Source organism: Bos javanicus, chromosome 6, assembly GCF_032452875.1.
Source record: "Bos javanicus breed banteng chromosome 6, ARS-OSU_banteng_1.0, whole genome shotgun sequence".
Lineage (NCBI taxonomy): Eukaryota > Metazoa > Chordata > Mammalia > Artiodactyla > Bovidae > Bos > Bos javanicus.
In genome coordinates this window covers 90,560,607-90,583,885 of record NC_083873.1, presented here as the reverse complement: position 1 = coordinate 90,583,885, position 23,279 = coordinate 90,560,607, and the positions used below count along the sequence as shown (strand labels likewise).

Below are 23,279 nucleotides of genomic sequence, written 5' to 3'. Positions count from 1 at the left end.
GTTTTCTGGTCCATTAGTGTATGTATCTTATCTATATATACAATAGATCTTGCTGAAATGTTTATAGGAATTGCATTAAATTTATCTTTTTGGGGAAAATTGACATCTTTACTATGTCACGTTTTCCAGCCCATGAACATGGTACGTCTGTATATTTCTTGAGTTCTTTGACTTCTTTCATTAGTGTTGTGTAGTTTATAGCATGGTTTGCTAGATTTATACCTGAATCTAAGTTTTTGAATGATTGTCAGTGTTACCATATTTTTAAATTTTGGTGTCTATGTGGTCATGCTAGTGTGTATAGAAATAAAACCAATTTTCAATATTCTGTACTCTGTGATCTTGCTGAATGACATACTAGTTCAAGGTCTTTTAAAAAATGTTGTAGATTCCTATGAAGTTCTTTTTCTTGAGTTCCTTTTCTTCCTTATTGTAATGGTTAGAACTTCCAGCACTATGTTGAATAAAAATGTTCAGAGTGGACATTTTTGGGTTATTCCTGATGTTAGGTAAAAGCATTCAATCTATTACCATTAAGTATAATGTTAGCTATGGGGTTTTTTGTTAGATGTTCTTTATTAATTTGAAGGTGTTCCCCTCTGTAGCTATTTGTCTAAGAGTTTTGATCATGAATGAGTGTTGAATTTCATCAAATATCTTTTATGCATTGATTGATATGATCATATGATTTTTCCTCTTAACCTGTTAATCTGTTGGTCTGCACTGACTGAATTTTGAGTATTGAACCAACCTGTATACCTGGAGTAAAATCTACCTAAACTTGTTGTATATGGGCTTCCCTAGTGGCTCACATGGTAAGGAATCTGCCTGCAACGTGGGAGACTAGAGTTCAGTCCCGTCATGCACTGTGATGGGACTGAACTGGGGTCAGAAAAATTGAATTGACGCCTGAACTGGGATCAGAAAAATCCCCTGGAAAAGGGAATGGCTACCCACTCCAGTAATCTTGCCTGGAGAATTCCACGGACAGAGAAGCCTGGCGGGCTCAGTCCATGGGGTCCCAAAGAGTTGGACATGATTGAGCAACTAACACACCTCCATACACACACCCCCACACATCCACACACACATCCACACACACGTTGTATAAATCTTTTTTGCATGTTAATTAATTATAAATGCTAATATTTTATTAAGGACTTTCATGTCTATATTCATGAGCAAAATTTGTGTCTAGTATTTTTTTTTTTTTTCGTACTGATTTGCCTGGTTTGGCATTAGGATAATTCTTGCTTCCTAAAATGAAGAGTTTTCTGTATTCCAGAAGAAATTGTATAGGTTTAGGGTAGAATTTTCTAAAAAGTCTGGTGGAATTCTTCAGATAATCCATCTGTGTTTTAAAATAGACTTTACTTTTAAGAGCAATGTTAAGTTCATTGTAATATTGTGCAGAAGTTCAGTTCAGTTTGGTCGCCCAGTCATGTCCGACTCTGCGACCCCATGGACCACAACACGCCAGGCCTCCCTGTCCATCACCAACTCCCAGAGTCTACCCAAACTCATGTCCATTGAGTTGGTGATGCCATCCAACCATCTCATCCTCTGTTGTCCCCTTCTCCTCCTGCCTTCAATCTTTTCCAGCATTAGGGTCTTTTCCAATGAGTCAGCTCTTTGCATCAGCTGGCCAAAGTAATTCGAGTTTCAGCTTCAACATCAGTCCTTCCAATGAACACTCAGGACTGATCTGCTTTAGGATGGACTGGTTGGATCTCCTTCTAGTCCAAGGACTGCAAGAGTCTCTCCAAGCACTCTCAAGAGTCTTCTCCAACACCACAGTTCAAAAGCATCAATTCTTTGGCACTCAGTTTTCTTTATAGTTCAACTCTCACATCCATACATGAGTACTGGAAAAATCATAGCCTTGACTAGACAGATCTTTGTTGGCAAAGTAATGTCTCTGCTTTTTAATATGCTGTCTAGGTTGGTCATAACTTTCCTTCCAAGGAGTAAGCATCTTTTAATTTCATGGCTGCAGTCACCATCTGCAGTGATTTTGGAGCCCCCCAAAATAAAGTCAGCCACTGTTTCCACTGTTTCCCCATCTATTTGCCATGAAGTGATGGGACCAGATGCCATGATCTTAGTTTTCTAAATGTTGAGCTTTAAGTCATTTTTTTCACTCTCCTCTTTCACTTTCATCAAGAGGCACTTCAGTTCTTCTTCAGTTTCTGCCATAAGGGTGGTGTCATCTGCGTATCTGAGGATATTGATATTTCTCCCGGAAATCTTGATTCCAGCTTGTGCTTCATCCAGCCCAGCATTTCTCATGCATATAAGTTAAATAAGCAGAGTGACAATATATAGTCTTGACGTACTTTTTCCTATTTGGAAAGTCTGTTGTTCCATGTTCAGTTCTAACTGTTGCTTCCTGACCTGCATACAGATTTCTCAAGAAGCAGGTCAGGTGGTCTGGTATTTCCTTCTCTTTCAGAATTTTCCACAGTTTATTGTGATCCACACAGTCAAAGGCTTTGGCATAGTCAATAAAGCAGAAGTAGGTGTTTTTCTGGAACTCTCTTGCTTTTTCAATAATCCAGCAGATGTTGGCAATTTGATCTCTGTTTCCTCTGCCTTTTCGAAAACCAGCTTGAACGTCTATAAGTTCACAGTTCATGTATTGGTGAAGCCTGGCCTGGAGAATTTTGAGCATTACTTTACTAGTGTGTGAGATGAGTGCAATTGTGCGGTAGTTTGAGCATTCTTTGGCATTGCCTTTCTTTGGGATTGGAATGAAAACGGACCTTTTCCAGTCCTGTGGCCACTGCTGAGTTTTCCAAATTTGCTGGCATGTTGAATGCAGCACTTTCATAGCATCATCTTTTAGGATTTGAAATAGCTCAACTGAAATTCTATCACTTCCAATAGCTTTGTTCGTAGTGATGCTTCCTAAGGCCCACTTGACTTCACATTCCAGGATGTCTGGCTCTAGGTGAATGATCATACCATCTTGATTATCTGGGTTGTGAAGATCTTTTTTGTACAGTTCTTCTGTGTATTCTTGCCACCTCTTCTTAAGATCTTCTGCTTCTGTTAGGTCCATACCATTTCTGTCCTTTATCAAGCCCATCTTTGCATGAAAATTTCCCTTGGTATCTCTAATTTTCTTGAAGAGATCTCTAGTCTTCTCATTCTATTGTTTTCCTCTATTTCTTTGCACTGATCACTGAGGAAGGCTTTCTTATCTCTCCTTGCTATTCTTTGGAACTCTACATTCAAATGGGTATATCTTTCCTTTTCTCCTTTGCTTTCTGCTTCTCTTCTTTTCACTGCTATTTTTAAGGCCTCCTCAGACAGCCATTTTGCTTTTTTGCATGTCTTTTCCATGGGGATGATCTTGATCCCTGTCTCCTGTACAATGTCACGAACCTCTGTCCATAGTTCATCAGGCACTCTATCAAGTCTAGTCCCTTCAATCTATTTTTCACTTTCACTGTATAATCGTAAAGGATTTGATTTAGGTCATACCTGAATGGTCTAGTGGTTTTCCCTACATTCTTCAATTTAAGTCTGATTTGGCAGCAGAGTCCCATATACCCCCTGCCCTGTACATGTATAACCTCCCGCATTATAACAATCTTCACCAAAGTAGTACATATGTTATAATTGACAAAGTTACATTGATACATCATTATCATTCAGAGCCCATAGTTCACATTAGTGTTCACTTATGTGTTGTACACTCTGTGGGTCTGGACAAATTTATAATGACATATACCGAAAAACTATAGTTATCATTGCCCTAAAAATTTATATGACTTACCTCTTCATCCTTTCCTCCTCCTTAACTCTTGCAATCCCTGATGTTTTTACTGTCTCCATAGTTTTACTTTTTCCAGGATGTCATATAGTTGAACTCATATAGTATGTAGAATTTTCAGGCTGGGTTATTTTACTTAGTAATATATATTTAAATTTCCTCCATGTCTTTTCATGGCTTATAGCTAATTTCCTTTTTAGCACTGAAAAATGTTCCATTGTCTAGATGTATCATTCAGTTTTTGATGGATATCTTGATATCTTCCAAGTTTTGGCAATTGTGAATAAAGCTGTCACATTCATCTGTGTAGAGATTTTTGTGTGGACGTAAGTCATCAATTCCTTTGGATAAGTACCAGAGTGTGATTGTTGGATCCTGTGGTAAGAGTGTGTTTAGTTTTATTAGGAACCACCAAACTATTTCCCAAAGTAGTGATATTTCTTTAAGTTTTGAAATTGTGAATTCAATTTCCTTAATAGTTATAGGGCTATTTAAATTGTTTCTCTAATAGTGGATGAGTTGTGATTTCTTCTTTCTCTGTCCGCTCCATTCTGCTATGAACCATTCAATGACTTTTTATTTTGGTTTTTGTACTTTATAATTCTAAAATTTGCACTTTTTTTATCTTCTGTATTTTTGCCAAGGCTTATTTTTGCATTTGTTTTAGTTGTGTTAATAACTCTTTGATGAAGCATTTTTACAATGGTTGTTTTAAAATCCAACATCTCTGTCATCTTATTTTTGGCATCTGCTGATTGATGGTTTTCATTCATTTTGAGATCTTTTTGGGTCTTGACATCATGAGCAATTTTCAATTGTAACAAGACATTTTTGTGTTATGTCATGTGACTCAGGATCTTTTTCAAGCCTTCTGGTCTAGATAGTCTTTTTGACACTGTGCTGTGGATGCCACCCTATTGCTTCTCACTAGAGTTGGGAGTCCAGTTCTCCATCTGGTCTCCATGAGACCCAAGGTGCGGAGGAAGCTTTTCTTTACTGCTGGATGGTAGTGGGAGTTTTATCACCCAACGTGGTCTCCACTGACACAGTGGTGGGATGTCTATGTTATTAGTGGGTGATGAGGAAAGTTTTGACTCTCCACTAGGAGATACTGCTGATACCAGTCCCTATGGGGAAGATGGGGATACCTTGTTACCGCCAGGTGGATGTGGAAGGTCTGACTCACTCACTGGCACAGTGTGGGAGAGGGCTTGTTATTGCCTGGCTCTCTAGTTGGCTTTCTACCCCTGGTGGTGGTGTTGGGATGCCTCATTACAACCGTGTGAGGATGAAAGTCTAGACTTCCCACTTTACATCTGCTTACGTCTGCTAGCATGGATGGTGGTGGGGCCACAGTATTTTTTGTCGCATTTGGCTGGACTACAGTGTCATTGTCTAAAAGTTTTCTCTCTTGTTTGATTGCCTCTTTCCTGGTCCTTTGGTAGAAAGAGCAAGCTTTTGTTTTATTTTTATTTATATATTTGTCTGTTCTTATTGGTGTTTTCAGGTTGCTCTTTTCTTCAACTCCAAATCTAGGGTATATGAGGCAAAAAGAAAACCCATGAAATTCACCACTGTGTCATTTTTTAGGTCATGAGGCCCCTAGCTGGTCTACCTTCTCTCCACATTTCAGTCATTTTATAAAATGTTCATTTTATATCTAATATCCAGGATTTCTAGTCATACTGACTGGAAAGAATAGAGAAAATGATGTCTACTCCATTCTCCCTGAAGTGGAGTCTAACATTTACATTTTACAGAAAAGTGGGCTGATATTGAAAGATGTTAATAGGTTTAAGGTAACACGGAAAGTGAGAGAGAGAGCAGGATCAAATTCAGGCTGTGTAGTCCTGAATGTTAGAGTTGAGGAGTCATCCTTTTCTAGTATCTTTTCCAATACTTGAATCCTCTCTCTAACATCCCTGTCAAGTGATGTGAAGCATCAAGTGTCAAGAGACCATGCAAAAAAATTATGTGACTCCTAACTTCCTGCCGCTTGTACCAAAACATGGACCCTCGCTGGGCAGCATACATCTCAGTTTATTGTATGGGATAATAAACCCTGTTATTTGATGTTTTCATAATTCCTACTCCTGTGAAAAGCACAGTGTTGGTAATCAGTAGCTGCCAGTTGACCTTGGTGTTAAATCCCAGTGTAGAAAACTCTAGGCAAACACTGTCTGAGATGTATGAGAAAGCAAGTATGGTCAACCTCACCTTTTCTTCTGTATCTGTCTCTCCACAGTTCACTTGTCTTCTCCAGTGCAGAGGATATTGGTGGTACTCTGCTCAACCCCCTGGGGTACCATTTTACTGTTTTTGTGCACCACCTGGGTTTCCTGTGCTTTCCAAAGACAGTATTCATAGCCTTTCTCTGGACTTTCTGGCTCCCAGAGCCCGGTTTTCCTAAAAGGTATAAAGCTGAGAGTACATGGGAATTATGTCTCCTGGGGTGACATTTAACTAATGACATTTGGGAGCAGACAATTCTGTGGTGAAATCTTATACTCTGATTTCCTCTCTGGGAGCAGGCTGAAGCTACTCTCTGCAGGATTGTGCCCAGGAGGATGTTGCTGCTTGGGTCTCCTTCCCTTTCCCCTCCCATCCCTGCTTCCTTCCCCTTTCCCCTCCCATCCCTGCTTCCTTCCTGGTTTCCCTTGGGAGCACTTCTTTAATAAATCATACAAATCCTCTTCTCAGGGTCTACATCTGGGGAACCTGACCAAAACGACCATCAAAGAAATTTCAAGGTGGACGCTTGTCCACGTGTTGTGTGAGGATGGTCACTACCAGTTACTGTGGTCACTACTGAGGAAGAACAGGGAGGAGTCATGGCCAAGTTGCCTTGATCTTGTCGTTATGGAGACAAACGTGCTGGGCTTTGTCACAAGGCTGCTCTCCTCCAGGTATGATGTTGCTGTGGAAACACAGAGCCTGAAGCCTCCAAGAACACTCTGTGCTAATCCCAGCTGCTTTATCCATCTGCTTTGTGTCTCAGTAGCAGACAGAGCCCAGAAAGACGGGAGGCTTTGACCATATCTCTGTTGAACCCAGTTTTCTAGAGAGGGGCCCCACCCCTGGACTTTTTCCTGGGTGAGTGAGCATCTTGGGGGTATTTTAAGGTAATATTCGCTAAATTAGATGGAAACAAAATCTTCTTGCGCTGTATGGTTTTCAAAATGACTACCGGGATTTGCACTTACTGCATATTTGTTTCAATCTACATTCAAGTGGGTCCGTCTGAGATGCAGTCTTATTTTGAGCTTGTAGATTCTTTTAGTATTAACTTCCCTGTTCCCAGATGTTGGAATAACGGTCCTAACTCATGGTTAATGATTCCTGTGGTCAAGAAAGCAAAAATTTAAGCACATAGATATGGGTTATGTTGTCTCTACATGATGATGGCGCTGATGCTGGACTCTGACCACAGGTATCAATGTGGCCTGAGGCTGTCTTCCCAGTGGGTGACAGTGGTTCTCAGTTACAGTGCAATGTGGTAGATACAGCCTCATGGTTAAGAGCATGGGCTTTGGTGTCTTGGTATGAGCAGCAGCTATAACAAAACAATATAGACTAGGTAGCATATATTACACATATTTACTTCTCACATCTTGGAGGCTGGGAAATCCAAGATCAAGGTGCTGGCAAATTTAGTGTCTGATTAGAGCCCTCCTTCTGGTTTGCAGATGACTGCCTTCTTGCAATATTTTCACACTGGGGAAGGAGAGAGGACTATGGTCTCTTCCTCTTCTTATAAGGACACTAATCCTATCGTGGGAACTCTAATCTCATGACCTCATCTAAACCTAATTATCTCCCAAAGGCCTCATTTCCACATACCATCACATTGTGGATTAGGGCTTCAGTACGTAAATTTTGGGGGGACACAGCATTCAGTTTGTAGCAGATGGCTTTAGGTTGACTCGAGTTAAGGAGAGCATCATAAAAAAAGAGATCTCTTTTACTGTAAAAAGTTATTTACTTTGTCATTTAGAAATGGCAATGACTGTTATGTTCATTATTATTGTTTCTGTTGTTAAAATCAAATTTTGCCAATGAATTAGATTCCCTGATAGCTCAGTTGGTAAAGAATCTGCCTGCAATGCAGGAGGCCCTGGTTTGATTCTTGGGTTGGGAAGATCTTCTGGAGAAGGGATAGGCTACTCACTCTAGTACTCTTGGGCTTCTTTTGTAGCTCAGCTGGTAAAGAATCCGTCTGCAATGCCAGAGACCTGGGTTTGATCCCTGGGTTAGTAAGATCCCCTGGAGAAGGGAAAGGCTACCCACTCAAGTATTCTGGCCTGGAGAATTCCATGGACTGTATAGTCCATGGGGTTGCGAAGAGTCGGACAGGACTGAGCGACTTTCACTTCCACTTTCAAAGTTAATTCCTGACATTCTGTTGCCTGCATCTCTTAGAGACATCAGCTAGATCTGGGAGTCCACATTAATTTTCAGAAAAATGAAGCAATATCAGTTAGGGTTCAGGTGGGAAAAGAAATCATTCTAGATATTTCAAACAGAGCAATATTTAATATGGGGAATAAGCTGCCTACAGAAATTGATGAGAGGAATGGAGACACCAAAGTCAAGAGGGCAATCACAGGTATGGTCCATCCAAAGGGCCAAAGAGATTCTGATGCTTCCCAGTGGTCAGGAACTGATGGGAAACTACTGCTGGTCTCAGAGCTTCTCTGTAGGCCTAAGGGGGTGAATTTCTAGGAAACATGGAAACTATTTATTAAACCCCCCTGTTTATGATGCCCACCATATCTGCTAAAGCTAGAAGAGGAAGAAGGGTAATTCTGTCCCCATTCTGCCTTCTCTGGCTTGCTTGAGTGTTGTAGACTAAACCATAGCCAGTACCCTGCTGGCAACTGAGTATGTGACATTTAGTTCCCAGTCTTTCAGCCTTTGTGATTCAATGGAGAACAGAGAAGGGAGTGCAGAGTGTACAGGGCCAATAGACAATATTTGGTGGTGGTTCATTTTATATGCCTAGTCTCCAACATCATAATTTTATTTCTTGGCACTTATAATTGTGAATGGGATTGTGATGTTTGTGAATTGGATGTTTCTAACTAGGGTTCTGTAATTGTACTTTTGCCCTTATGTGGTTTTATATACTGAATACAGAAAATTCATATTTATAAGCACAATGGATTGTTTGATTTTAGGTCAACTGAAAGTCAGCATGTGTGTGTGCTGCATGATAAGTCGCTTCAGTTGTATCTGACTCTGTGTGACCCTATGGACTGTTGTCCATCAGGTTCCTCTGTCCATGAAATTCTCCAGGCAAGAATACTAGAGTGGCTTGCCATGCCCTCCTCCAGGAGATCTTCCCAACCCAGGGATTGAACCCCGGGTCTCTTACAGTCTCCTGCATTGGCAGGTGGGTTCATTACCACTAGCACAACTGGGGAAGCTCCAAAGGCAGCACATACTTAATTAAAGCTGAGGACCTGAGACCCAGAGATTACACTTGCCATTCACCATCTGGGATGGTAGAATAACAACAGCAGTAATGATACTGATAGAGACTTTCCTGGTGGCCCAGTGGTGAAAACTTCATGCTTCCATCATAGGGGGTGCAAGTTTGATCGCACACACCGTGGGCATGGACAAAATGTGAAAAAAAAAAAAAAGTGACGATGATAATTACAGCTACTGCTTGTTTTTACTTTTGAATTTCATTCTAGGTGCTTTACATCTACTAACTCATTGTCTCTCACCACAGTCATATGCGGTACTATTCCCACCTTACAGATGAAAACACTGAAATATCAAGAGGTTAAATAAATTTCCCAATTTCAAATAGCAAAACAGGATCTGAATCTCAAACTAGCTTTTAAGTACTACAAAACACACAGAAATTCTGTTACACATGGTTTTTATTCATGTTTTACTTATTCTAAATTATTTTATTGTGGTCTACCAAATTATGAGTTTTCTCTGACTCTCCCTTCTGTTCACCCTTGTATTTTATGATAAAATTAGTGGTTAAAGTTTATTGAGAGCTTTCTATGCTTCAGACCATGCTAAAGGATTTGCAGGTAATATATCATTTAATACACAAGACAGCTTTATGAGACCTGGAGAGGTTAAATAATCAATTTAGCATCCCACAGTAAGGAAGTGGCAGAGCCTGGATTCAACCTGTAAAATTGCACTGACTGGCCAATTCAGTAGCCAACAGCCAAATGTCATGACTAAGCACTTGAAATGTGGTAAGTCTGAATTATGATGTGCTGTAAGTATAAAGTACATACTGGATTTCAGAGACTTTACACTGTGGTGCATCTGGGAGATGCTGTGCTGTGAAATAAGACTCAAAACCTTGCTTCCAGCCTCAATCTTTTCCTAGGAGTTCATCTAAGAGTTATTGAGGCTACTCAATAGAGACTGGAGAAAACTGAGTGAAAGGGACTTCAGTTGGAGGTGGGGCGAGCTTGGGCGGGGGTGGGACACTGAAAAGAGAGAATACACTGCATTTCTTAAAAATGCCAATGGCATTTTGGGATTTACATAACAAATCAGTCTTGCTGGAAGGATGTGTTGTAGTTGATTATTATTTACGACAAATCATTCACCCTGAGTTGCCAAAAGGGTAATTATGGAATGGATGCAGGACTGTTTCCTACAATGCAAGCAGATAGTACAGCTGGGTCTTAAAGGGGAGTGACACCAGGGCTCTGAAACCTACCAGGGACAAAGGAGGCCACTCTTTCTCTCTTGCCTACTCTGGCAACTCAGTTTCTTTTTCTGCTTTGATGTCTTTTTTCTATGTTGACTGGCTTTTTCTTCCTCCCAGCATGTGATGGAAAACCCTTGATTGACTGGAGTTGCTGGGTCCCCATTCAAAATTAGCTAAGTAGGAATCTGATTTGTTGGGCTTTGCTCAAATATTCTCCTCTAGTCTGAACAATGAGTCAAAATAAGCAAATTAAATAATATGACTGCTACAGAAATGACTGCCTCTCTACTTTTTCCCTGCTCCTCTACCATACATGGGTAACTTTCTTCACTGTCCTGCCTCTCAAAATATTTTAAAGAATGCTTTTATTGCTCCATAATCATGTCATAGCTGTTAACCTAGTAAAGCAATATAGTTAACTATTTTATTTAAGGATGTTCCCAACACAGGTGTTCTGAGAAATTCTTTTGGGTTTGGTCAATACAAATTCTGTTTATTGTTTCCATCTTTTATGTATAAAACTCAATCAGACTCCATAGCCCTTTTCTCTCTATTTTCCCAGTATTCTTACATTATGTTTATATATGAAGATGGTTTTATGACATTTTATCAGTTTGTCTTTAGATAGCGTGCAGGAAGGCAAGGATATGTTTTGCTTGTCTGTACCTTCCTAATGCTGGTGCATAATTCACTTTCCATAAACATGTATGAATGAAAGAAAGAATGAATGGCACTGCATTTTCTTTCCAAAAAGACAAAGAGTTTGTATTTTTGTATTCTCAGTGATCCTTTTCTAACCTACCAGTATTGATTTTTAAAATAACTTGTGTGTTGGTCTGTCTTTCTTAGGTGGAGAAAATATTCACCTAATTTTTAAATACTCAAAATTCATTCATGTAAGTGATGAGACTTGGCAGTTTCATTGCACATTCCCTCTGGAAGGACTTTTCTCAGTGGGGATTACCCCTATAGCTATGCTCTACAAATGGTTTCTCTGAAGGGAGCCTTTAAACCAGAGAACACTGATTCAATCCCCCTGTGGATCTCTGTCCTGTGAAAGGTTTCTGAACTTCCTGTGAAAGGTTTCTGAACTGTATTATACAACCATCTGTTATGGTCTGGTCTGGCTACTCTAAGCCTTCTTCTCAGCCATGTTCCTGGGCATGATTATTCCCCAGAAAAATTCAGGACAGAGTGTCCAATTCAAAGTCTGCTGCCACAGGTTTAGCTACAGAAGTGGATGTTTTGACCTATTTTCTGACTACAGGATCAGATTCTCTGGACAATAGCCAAATGTCTGCTCCATGTTATACTATGGCTCAGAAACAAGAGAAATATGGCACTCTTGCCAATTTTGGAGCTCTGAAGCCTCAACTGTAATTATTAAAAACTATTAACAGTCCAAATTCTTTGACAGTTTAGTGCCACAAAAGTTAAGCTGAACCGCAGTTAATATCATCTCTCTTGCAAGCTTTGTGGTTAAAGAATGAGTTTAACTGCTTCACATATTATACGTAAATTAATTAGGTAGGAATTGCTATAGTATTACTATGAGAAATTGGCTTATTTTTTCCTCAAAGTAAGGAAATTTCCATCTAGACCAGTAAATTGAATTATTTTTCTGGTTTATACTAAATATACAATATTGATAATTGCCAGTGCTCATATACTGTTGAAAGAGGTGGCTCAATTGTTTAAATAGTGAAAAAATGGGTACAGGTAGCTTGTATCAAATGCTTTCTATGAGCTAGGAGTTTTACATACTTTATATTGATTAACATTCCAACATCTAACAACAAGATTTCCCCCATTTTACAGATGAAGAAACTGATACCCTCAAGGCTAACAGTCAGTAAGTAGCATGGCTGGTGTTTGAACCTTCATTTATGTGGTTTTAAAGCTTTTGCTCTTTCTAATTTCCTACGTTATTTCCTTTGCCAGTTCTCCCCCTCTTTTTTATATTAAACTCCTCAAAAATTAAAATATAGAGATTTTATATATATATATAAAGAAGTCTAAGGGTAATTTTTTGGATATGATGAAGATAATTGCATACTTAAAAATATAATTCAAGCTACAATGAAAGGAGCTTCCACTGGATTTATGGCCAAAGTCATAGTGTTCCCAAGCTAGTTATGCATGTCCTGGAAACAGAGAAGGGCACATGGGTTCTTCTGCCCCCAACCCCTGCTGTGTCTCCATGCTGAGTCTCTTGTATGTCTCAAGGTCCCCCTCTCTTCACATCAGGCCCTGATTTCGACATAGAAGACTGTTGAGACTGTGCATTCAGTTTCCTCTGTAGCTCTGCTGCCCTTACAGTTAAATCGTATACCTGAATTTCAGCACAGATTGTAGGATTTCTCTCCCTTAAAATCTTCCAGTTCAATTCAGTTAAGTTGCTCAGTCGTGTCTGACTCTTCGTGACCCTATGGACTGCAGCATGCCGGGCTTCCCTGTCCATTACCAACTCGCAGAGCTTGCTGGTTTGATCTCTTTGCATTTTGGGGCTAGTTTTGGTAACAGCTATTGGTGTAGGCTTGATCCTTTCAAGATCCTTTGAGGAAATGTGTGAAATGTACTCTGGGATTATCTCCCTGAGGAACAGACAAGGGGAGAATTTATTTACTCCTTTTCATTCCCAGCTGGCCAAGAATTGCTTTCTGATGTTAACTCCTTCCCACTTCCAGATGCCTGTGGGATCAGGAGGGCTGGCTGGTCTGCTGAATCTTACGTGGGCTGAGAATAGCAGAGAAGCCTGGGGGCAGGAAATGGGCAGTGTATTGGGGACAGCTGCATCTGCATGTAGTTAGATCGCATCTGAGCACAGTTGATCACATCAGGAATGCCTGGAGTAAAAAGTGCACTGAGAGCATGTGATGTGCGGCACATGTGGTGTCAGATGCAGATACGATCTGTTCTAGGGCTCCAACATATCATCACACAGCTGTCAAACAATGATATATTTCTAAAGTCTGAATTGGTGGTTGGTGGTTTAGTCACTAAGTCACGTCTGACTCTGCCACCCAATGAACTGTAGCCCGCCAGGCTCCTCTGTCTATGAGATTTTCCAGGCAAGAATACTGGAGTGGGTAGCCATTTCCTTCTCCAGGGCATCTTCCTCACCCAGAGATCAAACCTGGGTCTCCTGTATTGCAGGTGGATTATTTACCAACTGAGCCACCAGGATTAGTTGGCATCAAATCATACCACGATTAGGCATTTGTGACACCATCTTGGCTGGGGTACTCTAGCTCTTCCTCAGTTCCTCCCTTGGAGCATTCACCAGTGTGGTACAGTAAGTCCCCTACATACAAATGAGTTCTGTTCTAAGAGCACGTTTGTAAGTCCAAAAAAGTTAGCCTAGGAACCCAACTAACATAATTGGCTATATAGCACTGTACTGTAACAGGTTTATAATACTCTTCACACAAATAACACAAAAACAAACAAAAATAAACACAAAAATAAAGAAAATGTTGGTAATCTTACAGTACAGTAGCTTGAAAAGTTTAGTAGTACCAGCTACATCACTGCTTTTGCACTTACTTCCGGACATCCTGGACTTGAAATAAAGATATTTTACTACTGTCCTCTATGAGTAAGTGAGTGAGTGAGTGAGTGAAGTCACTCAGTTGTGTCCAACTCTTTGCGACCCCATGGACTGTAGCCTACCAGGCTCCTCCATCCATGGGATTTTCCAGGCAAGAATACTGGAGTGGGTTGCCATTTCCTTCTCCAAGAGATCTTCCCAACCCAGGGATTGAACCCAGGTCTCTGCATTGCAGGCAGACGCTTTACCATCTGAGCCCCAGGGAAGTCCTCTATACAGCACTGTAGGTACATAAAAGCACAACCCCTTGTAGAGGACACATGCACGAGGCAGTGCATGCCAGGCATGTGAACTAACTTAAGTGATCGGACATGCAAATGCACTTTGCATCTTTGAAAGTTAGCAACTTGAAGGTTCATAGGGGACTTACTGTACAGGTTCAAGGTCACGTCGAACACACATATCTGGTTTGGTTCAGTTCAGTTCAGTCACTCAGTGTCTGACTCTGTGACCCCATGAACTGCAGCATGCCAGGCTTTCTTGTCTATCACCAACTCCCACAGCTTGCTCAAATTCATGTCCATTGAGTTGGTGATGCCATCCAACCATCTCATCCTCTGTTGTCCCCTTCTCCTCTTGCCTTCAGTCTTTCCCAGCATCATGGTCTTTTCCAGTGAGTCAGCTCTTTGCATCAGGTGGCCAAAGTATTGGAGTTTCAGCTTCAGCATCAGTCCTTCCAATGAATATTCAGGACTGATTTCCTTTAGGATTGACTGGTTTGATCTCCTTGCAGTCCAAGGGTCTCTTAAGAGTCTTCTCCAACACCACAGTTCAAATGCATCAATTCTTCAGCACTCAGCTTGCTTTATAGTCCAAAAATATCCAGTGCTCTATCTGAACTAAGACTTATGTACATTCCTGTGGCTAATGCCATGTACCTGTTTTTGACATAAAACTTATGTGGTTGCTGATGCTTTCTGAGTAGTGGTATAACGTGTGCTCCTCTCTGGGTCAGAGGAGGTAGACATAGACTTAATTGAACTCCAAGTTGTGAGAGAACCCAGAATAAAGATGTATGGCTCCAGTGATGGGGGTGACTTTCAGTCCGATCTACTTTGGGGACATTTTTTTTTTTTTTTACAGTATCATGCTCTCGGCAGAGATAAATGGGAAGGAATCAAAGTGGGAGAGTAAGTGTTGCTTGTAGTTGCTTCATAGGTGATTCTGTGACACCCTACCCATTTTCCACTGAGAACACTGAAGTGAGTTAATTTGCCCAGTAGTTATCTGGCATTTCACAGGAGGGTTGGCATCTCTTACTGCTCCATCAGATGCCCACAACAATATCCAAGGCCAGGAGAGGCCATGTGGAATGAAGGCGGCTGCAGACAAAGCTCACGGAACACGGAGTGGTGGATTTGATTAGGAAGTGGGCAGGATGCTTGCACAGACTTACACATTAGTCAGTTGAAAAAACCCTCAACTGCCTTCGTGGCCTCTTAGGTACAAGGTCTCCTCAGTCCTCACCGCTAAAAGAATGCTTTCCTAAAGCTGATCTTGAGGCTGGCGGCAGGCCATCGCTCCACCACAGACCATCTGCGTGCACTGGGAGTCCTGCCTGCCATGTACCCAGCTGGGGTGGCCTCCTGGGATGCTTCCCTTGGCAGGAGTGTCTTACAGCTGGGCTGATTATTAGTGAGTTTCTGAATTATTTATGTCAGTGCTTCCTTTCATTAGTGTGAATTGTCATAAATTGGATATAATCAGAATGATTTAGGTTTGAGGAACAATAGTGGGGTTCCACTTTTAGTTTAATATTAAACTTGGGCTTTGTTATTGCTCTTAAACCTCCTACCAACATTGTTAGGAGAAAGCCATTTGGTGTGTTGGAAGACCCTAAACTTGGAATCTGGAGACCCTGTTTCCTGGACCTGCTCTCTTGCCCTGGACTAGCCTGATAACACCTTGTGATCACCTGTTTAATGTCCTGATCCTTCAGTTGAGCTGAGGCCCAGAGAGCCTAGTGGTAGAACTAGAATGAAAAGCCAGGTGGCGGAGTTCCCTCTTTGTTCTGCTCTAGGTGATCTTGTTGACCTGTTGGGCATTTACTTGTCAGGTCATAAGCTAGAAGGCAGCAGTCTGCAAACTGGAAGAGAGTCCTCACCAGAAACCTACCATACTAGCACCCTGACTCAGACTTCAAAAGTGAAAGTAAAAATCACTCAGTTGTGTCTGATTCTTTGCTACTGCATGGTCTATACAGTCCGTGGAATTCTCCAGGCCAGAATACTGGAGTGGGTAGCCTTTCCCTTCTCCAGGGGATCTTTCCAACCCAGGGATCGAACCCAGGTATCCATCATTGCAGGTGGATTCTTTACCAGCTGAGCCAGAAGGGAAGCCCAAGAATACTGGAGTGAGTAGCCTATTCTTTCTCCAGAGGATCTTCCTGACCCAGGAATTGAACTGGGGTCTCCTGCATTGCAGGCAGATTCAAAAACTGGGAGAAAATCAGTATCTGCTGTTCAAGCCACCCAGTCTATGGTATTCTGTTATGGCAGCCTAGATAGACTAAAATAGGGGCTAGACTAGAAAGGATTGACTATCAGAAGTGCAAGGCAACTTGTCTTAGCTTGAATTCTTCCAAAAACATCCTGAGAAAGGATTAGAGTAAAAGCAGTTTGTTTGGGAGAAGAGTCCAGAAAGCAATGCTGAGAGTGTGGGGAAGTGAGATAGAGGAAGATAGGAAAGCCAATATGGATTATTTCTATGGGCAACTGAACTTAGTACTCCTGGGTACACTCTGAAAAACAATGTGGAATATGTCTTGGAATTTCCCTATTTAAAGCCAGGAAAACTGTGATGGTCATACAGCAACTCACCATTTCCACAAAGACATCAAGTTCCTAGCACTTCTGGCTGGCCTGGCATGTTCCAACCTGGCAGCAGGGGTCCTGGGTCAGAGAGAGCCACCAGGGAAAGATGTGTAGCAAGGTATGCATGGGAACTGACTCAGGTCACCTCCAGGGTGGACTGAAAGGATGAGAATGCAGCATAGATGACATCTGCTACAGCAGGACTCTCACACTTTAAAGTGGACACCGAACATCTTGTGGGGGCGGGGGGCAGGGGGGGGTTCTTGTGAAAGTACAGTCTGTTTCCTAGGTCTAACTGGGACCTGAGAATCTGCATTTCTAAAAAGTTCCCCATGATGACAAAGTAGCAAATCCATGGACAAGGTTTTGAGTAGAGAGTTACAGACTCTTTCATGAATTCAGTTCAGTTCAACATGTATTTGTTGCTCACCTGTTGAGCTGGATCCTGGGGCTTCCTGTGCTTGTCATGGGGACTAGAGAGATCAGAATATGGTACCAGCAGGGCCCTGTGGGGCTCCTGGGCACAAAAGCCTTTCTTTGGCCCCCATTTCTTGATTACAGAAAATGGGCTTTATTTTGGCCTCCATGACCTTCCCTGAGTTGCAGCAAGCAGGTTCAAACAATTGCTAATTAGGGAAGGGAGGGGATACAGAGACAAGGGAGGAACAATCAAAAGAAACAGTAGTGGAGCCTTGGGTTCTCCCTCAAGGGATATACATAATAGTATTTTTGAGCTATTTCGCAGATACTGGAACCTCCACCAGGTGGGAAAAGTTACTGTGCCCCTCACAAGCACGCAGACCCCAGACCCATTGGAACCAGAAGGTTGATGATGCTGATTCCCACTTACCTCACCACCAACCAATCAGAAGAATGTCCCTGAGCTGATTACACCCTCTTTGAACCATTACTGTAAAACTCCTCACTACCCCTCCAAGTGGGGACACGGTTTTGCAGGCGTTAGCCCTCTGTGGCCTCTTTGCCTCGCAAAGCAATAAAGCTATTCTTTTCTATTTTACCCAAAACTATGTCTCCAAGATTTAATTTGGTAGTGGGTGTGGGGGCTGGATTTGGTTGCAGACAGAAGGGTCAAGTGTTGCATGCATTTTACAGTTTATCTATCCTGTTTCAGTTGTCCAGGATTGGAAGTGCCCCCTACATATTTGTATTAAGAAACAGGAGAAAGTACAATTCTTTCTGTCTCTTGGACAGAATTTTAGCCGATAAAAATAGTAAAACCATTAGCATAGATTTACCTTTAGGTATGCTCCCAGTGTCTTAGTAGCAGCCTCTCTGGAACCATGGGAGGGCTTTCATAAAGCCATTGCTCACTTTAATGTTTTAAAATTTAAAAAAATTTAGAGTTTTAACCAAAATAGCAACATTTTTTGTGGTACTTTACAGCTTACAAAGTGCTTTCCACCACATTATCTCATTATGTCCTTTGAAGGCTTGAGAGAAATCATCTACAAATGGCATTTAAAAATAAATGCACATTAGGGCAGGTACATTACACAGCTGGGTACATGATATCCTAGATCCAAGATAATGAAAAATGACCGGGAAGAAGCCTGCATATAAACATACACCATGTCCTAGGGCACTTAAGTAAACTGCACTAGCTGTTGTTGCTGGTTTCTCACTTAAACTTTTCATGAGAGTCTTATGAACATCTTTGTTCTCTGTGCTAATCTTCCAGCTTGACCACTTGGCTTTTCTTCCTATTGAGATTCTTTGGGCCATCTGTATGCCCCACTCTGAAGTCAAGCACCAAGAGTGTGGCTCATACACAATGGACATGTCACCAGGCTGTCAGTTGCTTTGGCTGGACAGTCAATGGATTCAGCCAGTCAGATAAGAAAACGAAAATGAGATGGTAAAGGCTTTCTTTAGGCATCGTAAAATGACCTGGGTATGAAGACCTTTCTAAAGATTTAGCCTCATATACCCAAGAACTCTAATTATACCTATCAAATGTTATCAGTAGAAATTATGAATTCTATCCAATTTATAATTATACATAAATAAAATTGAAGATTCTATCATAATATTCAATGAATTCATTTATAACAACTTCAATAACCTTGAAATATTGAGTGAAAAGGAAGCACATTGATGTCATTCTTGAATATTTTATCAATTATAATGCTTTTTGCTATATGAAATGGAATATTTAATCACACCTAAAAGTTAGAGTTTATTGTTTACATAACCTGAATCTGGAAATAATGGTTCTGAATTTTGTTAATTCAGCAGCACAGTTGATGTGTGGGTTGTGGGTTCTGGGTCAGCTTCTCTGTGATTCTTTTAATTTTAATTTCATGGTCACAAAATGGCTGCTGCAGCTCTAAGCATCATGTCCCCTCACAGCTGAATCTAAACAGGAAGGAGAGTTCTTCCTTTATGCCTTTTTTTTTATACAATCAAGGAGAAAAATCATTCTGAGAAGTCCCTAGTAAGTTTCCCTCAGGCCCTTTTGACCAGAAGGGGTCATAGGCCCACTTGCACAGCAATCACTGGTAAAGGAAGTGGGATTAGCATGACTGACTTGACTAATCATACTTAATCTTCTAGGGCTGGAGTGGGGTCCAAACTTCCTGGAGCACATTGCTTCCTCAAATCTGAACAAAATGAATGTCATTCATAAGGGGAAAATGGAATGGCTTTTGAGGAGGAAAGTAATATTGTCTGATACACATATTTTCTGTTATTTCTTTAGAATTTCTTTGGTTACCTATAATTCAGGGGTTAGAATCAAAGATTAAGATTGAAAATATTACCTCTTACTGAATTCTAAAGATGTATAAAAGTGTTTTGTAGTACAAATTGAGTTTCTTGTTAGTTTTGTTAGGGAAACCACTGTCTGAAACTGCCCACCCTGGCTAGGCTTGACGATAATCATTTGCAAGATTTAGCTTAGAATAGGAGGCCCTGGTAAGGAATGCGGAACAAGCTACCACCAACGGCAAGAATTTGGGAAAGGTCAAAAGAAAGAGGAGACATCAGTCCGCACGTCCTACCAACCTCCCAGAATCCTTCTCGGTGGCATCCATCTTGGCTGAGTGATGAATGTGCCACCAGGAAGGACCCTGAGTCAGAATGATTGGCCAGAGACAACCTGGAAATGAACCCCATCACTATAAAACCTGGTACATGGCAGAACAGTTCTCCTGGGTTCCCTTACCCAGCTGCTCTCCGCCTGGGCACCATTTCCCAATAAAGTCTCTTGCTTTGTTAACTTGTGTGCCTCCTGCTGCTGCTGCTGCTAAGTCACTTGAGTCGTGTCTGACTCTTAGTGACCCCATGGACTGTAGCCCACCAGGCTCCTCCATCCATGGGATTTTCCAGGCAAGAGTACTGGAGTGGGGTACCATTGCTTTCTCCTAGAACAATTCATTTCTGAGTGTTAGACAAGAGCTCACTCTTTAGCCCTGGAACAGGTCCCCTTTCTTCGAATAGCTTGGGTTCCTTATGGAATAGAAACCTTCCTGTACAGAGCTCAGCCTCTGTAGGGTGGCATGTGTCCCCGTCATACTGCTACCTGCCTGGGGTCTTCAGAGGGATAGAGGGAGAAATGGCATGAGGGCTAAAGCTACTGGACGAGATTTTAGGAGGGAATTTTTGGGGAAATTTAGAGTTTGAGGGCGAGTAGAACTGTGGGGAGGAAAGTAGACATGAGGGGAAGGAGGATTTGAACATGTGTGTTACTGTGAGCAGATATCCACTCTCTTCATATACTCAAAACACACAGCTGAGAATGTGGGCTAACCTAGGACTGATGTCTGTTTGGTAGCCTGTGTCTCTTTTCAACATTGCTCTGAGGGTTGTGGCTTCAGTAGGGTACATTCTCATCATTGATAGTAAGGGGTAGGCATAGAATTTTCCCCACAGACCCCATTCCCAACTGAAAGCCTATCTAGATCCATGGGGAGGTTCTATAGGATATATATTCTATATATGATATATGTATTCTGTATATTCTATAGGATATAGGAGGTTCTGTAGGATAGAATGTTGGTACCTCTATGCTCCAGGTCATCTCACATTCCAAGATGGCAGCTCTACAAATGGCATTTAAAAATAAACGCACATTAGGGCAGGTACATTACACAGCTGGGTACATGATATCCTAGATCCAAGATAATGAAAAATGAGCTTTGGCCACTACCTTCACATTCCAACATGCAAGAAGAGAGAAAAGGGAAGAAGTAGAAGAGGCCAAAGGCAGTGCTAATTGGTTTCTTAATGATGATTCTCAGGAACTTGCTCATGATACATCTGCACACATTCCATTAATCAGAATTTAGTCTCATGGTCCATCTAGGCCTTTGGGAGTCTGGAAATGTAGGCTTTAGTTTGATCAGCCAGGTACTTAGCTAAAGATTCTATTACTAAAGAAGAAAGGAAGAATGGATATTGGGGTAACAAGGAAAAGGAGTCTTTTCCAGACTGATATCCCTTTCTATGAATGGGAGATGGACCAGCATTTTATATCTGTTTACTTTTGTCACTTATTTAGTGTTGAATGTCCTCCCCCCACCTCCACTTAGATCTCATCTATCTCCCTAATTCCTTTGTTGTCTACTGAATTTTTTCTCACCTTTAAGCTTAGTTCAATGTCACTTCTTCAAAGGAGTCTTCTTGGATTCTACCAGTTAGAACTAACTTCTGTCTTCCCTAGGCCACTTTTCCTTCTTTCATTATAGCAAAATGTTGATTCTGTTTCCCATTATCAGGAGTTGTTTAGGTTTCTCTTTAGATAGCAAATTTCCTGAGGGCTGGATCCTGGATTTAGTCATCACCAAATCCATAGAGTGCATACATGAAAGAGAAGTAAACTCATGTTTTGTTTAAGCCAATGTACTTTTGTACTTTTAATCACTCACAGCCAAGTGTAATCCTAACTAATGTAAGATTCTTCTCCTTTGCCTTTACAGAGTTGAATACTGCTCTATTTCTGAACAGATGATTATACAGATACCATATAAAAAGGGCTAACACATTAAAAGAAGTTTATGAATGGAAGAAAATTGGGAAATAGTCTTAAATTGGTGCTATGTTCTCAGTTTTCAGTGTTAGAAGGGTTTGTAGGGTGTGGAGGCAGGAAGAAGGCTTTGTAATTTGACATATCTGATTTCAAATATTGCTTGAGTGACTTATAAATGTGTGACCTCAGGTAAGGAAATTATTCTCCCTAAGCCAGAGTTTCCAGATCTGTAAAATGGTAATGAAAGTATTTACTTCGCAGGGGTGTTTTGAGAATTAGGTAGAATGTCTGCAATGAGCCTGGTACTTAGAGGATACTCATTCCCGGGTATTATTATAATCATCATACAGCAGATTTGGAATGATTAAGGTAAAGCTCTATGTTGCCCTGTCCCAGAGCCACAAAGCTGATTACATATGGGTCAGGGGTTCTTGGAAAGAGCTTTGCTACAGAAGGCAAGGAATGTTATTACTGGTAACAGAAATTGAGAGCATATCATTTATACCCCTGTAATTGAGATGAAATTTGGCATATTGACATCAACAATATTCCTCCAACATCCATTTTAAAAGTCTCCAGATGAAAAATGTAGACACAAAAGTACAAGCATTCATTGATGCTGTTAATAGTCATAGCAACATGTAAGATAATAGTAAAAATGATGAAAGTGGCCATTTTACTGAAATGTGGGCTGAAGCGTACCTATTAAATTGAATCCATAGTTAAAACAGCCTGGGTTTTTCATAGTTCTCTAAGGAAGAGCAGTTAAACCCCAGATTTTGTCTTTATTGACAGCAGTATAGAAGTTATACCTTTCACAGACCAAAAACAATCAGTGGACACAGCTGTTAGAACTTCAAGGTCAGAAAAAAAGAGTAGATACTATAATTTTAAGGAAAATTGGAGATGTTTATGTGATGACTTGGTTAAAAAAATGCCTTGTGAACTCCTCAAAGCATATGAGTAACTTTTTTGACTTTGTACTGTGTGAAATCTCCATGAAATTTTTGATACTTTGAGCCTAATACCTAGCATGTATTTCCAGTTTGATGCTGGGAGGGATTGCGGGCAGGAAGAGAAGGGGACGACAGAGGATGAGATGGCTGGATGGCATCACTGACTCGATGGACATGAGTTTGAGTGAACTCTGGGAGTTGGTGATGGACAGGGAGGCCTGGTGTGCTGCGATTCATGGGGTCGCAAAGAGTCGGACACGACTAAGCGACTGAACTGAACTGAACTAATTTAGTTATTGTATTCATTTCCCATTATTGTATAACAAATGACAAATGCCTGTAAACTTGACTGATTATTCTCTCATAGTTTTCATGGGTCAGAAGTCTGGGCACAACTTAGCTGGGTTCTCTGCTTAGGGTCTCACAAAGATATAATTAAGG

General features: G+C 41.0%; 1 long non-coding RNA gene across 2 annotated transcripts in view; it reads left to right on the top strand.

The window, feature by feature from the left end:
* The first annotated feature begins 6,402 nt into the window (after window positions 1-6,402).
* The window catches only part of LOC133249710 (uncharacterized), a 73,961-nt gene continuing 57,084 nt past the window's right edge, over window positions 6,403-23,279 (top strand). For both annotated transcript variants that reach the window (XR_009737068.1, XR_009737067.1), the window contains exon 1: window positions 6,403-6,871. This is a non-coding gene — a long non-coding RNA (uncharacterized LOC133249710). The remainder of the gene's footprint in view (window positions 6,872-23,279) is intronic.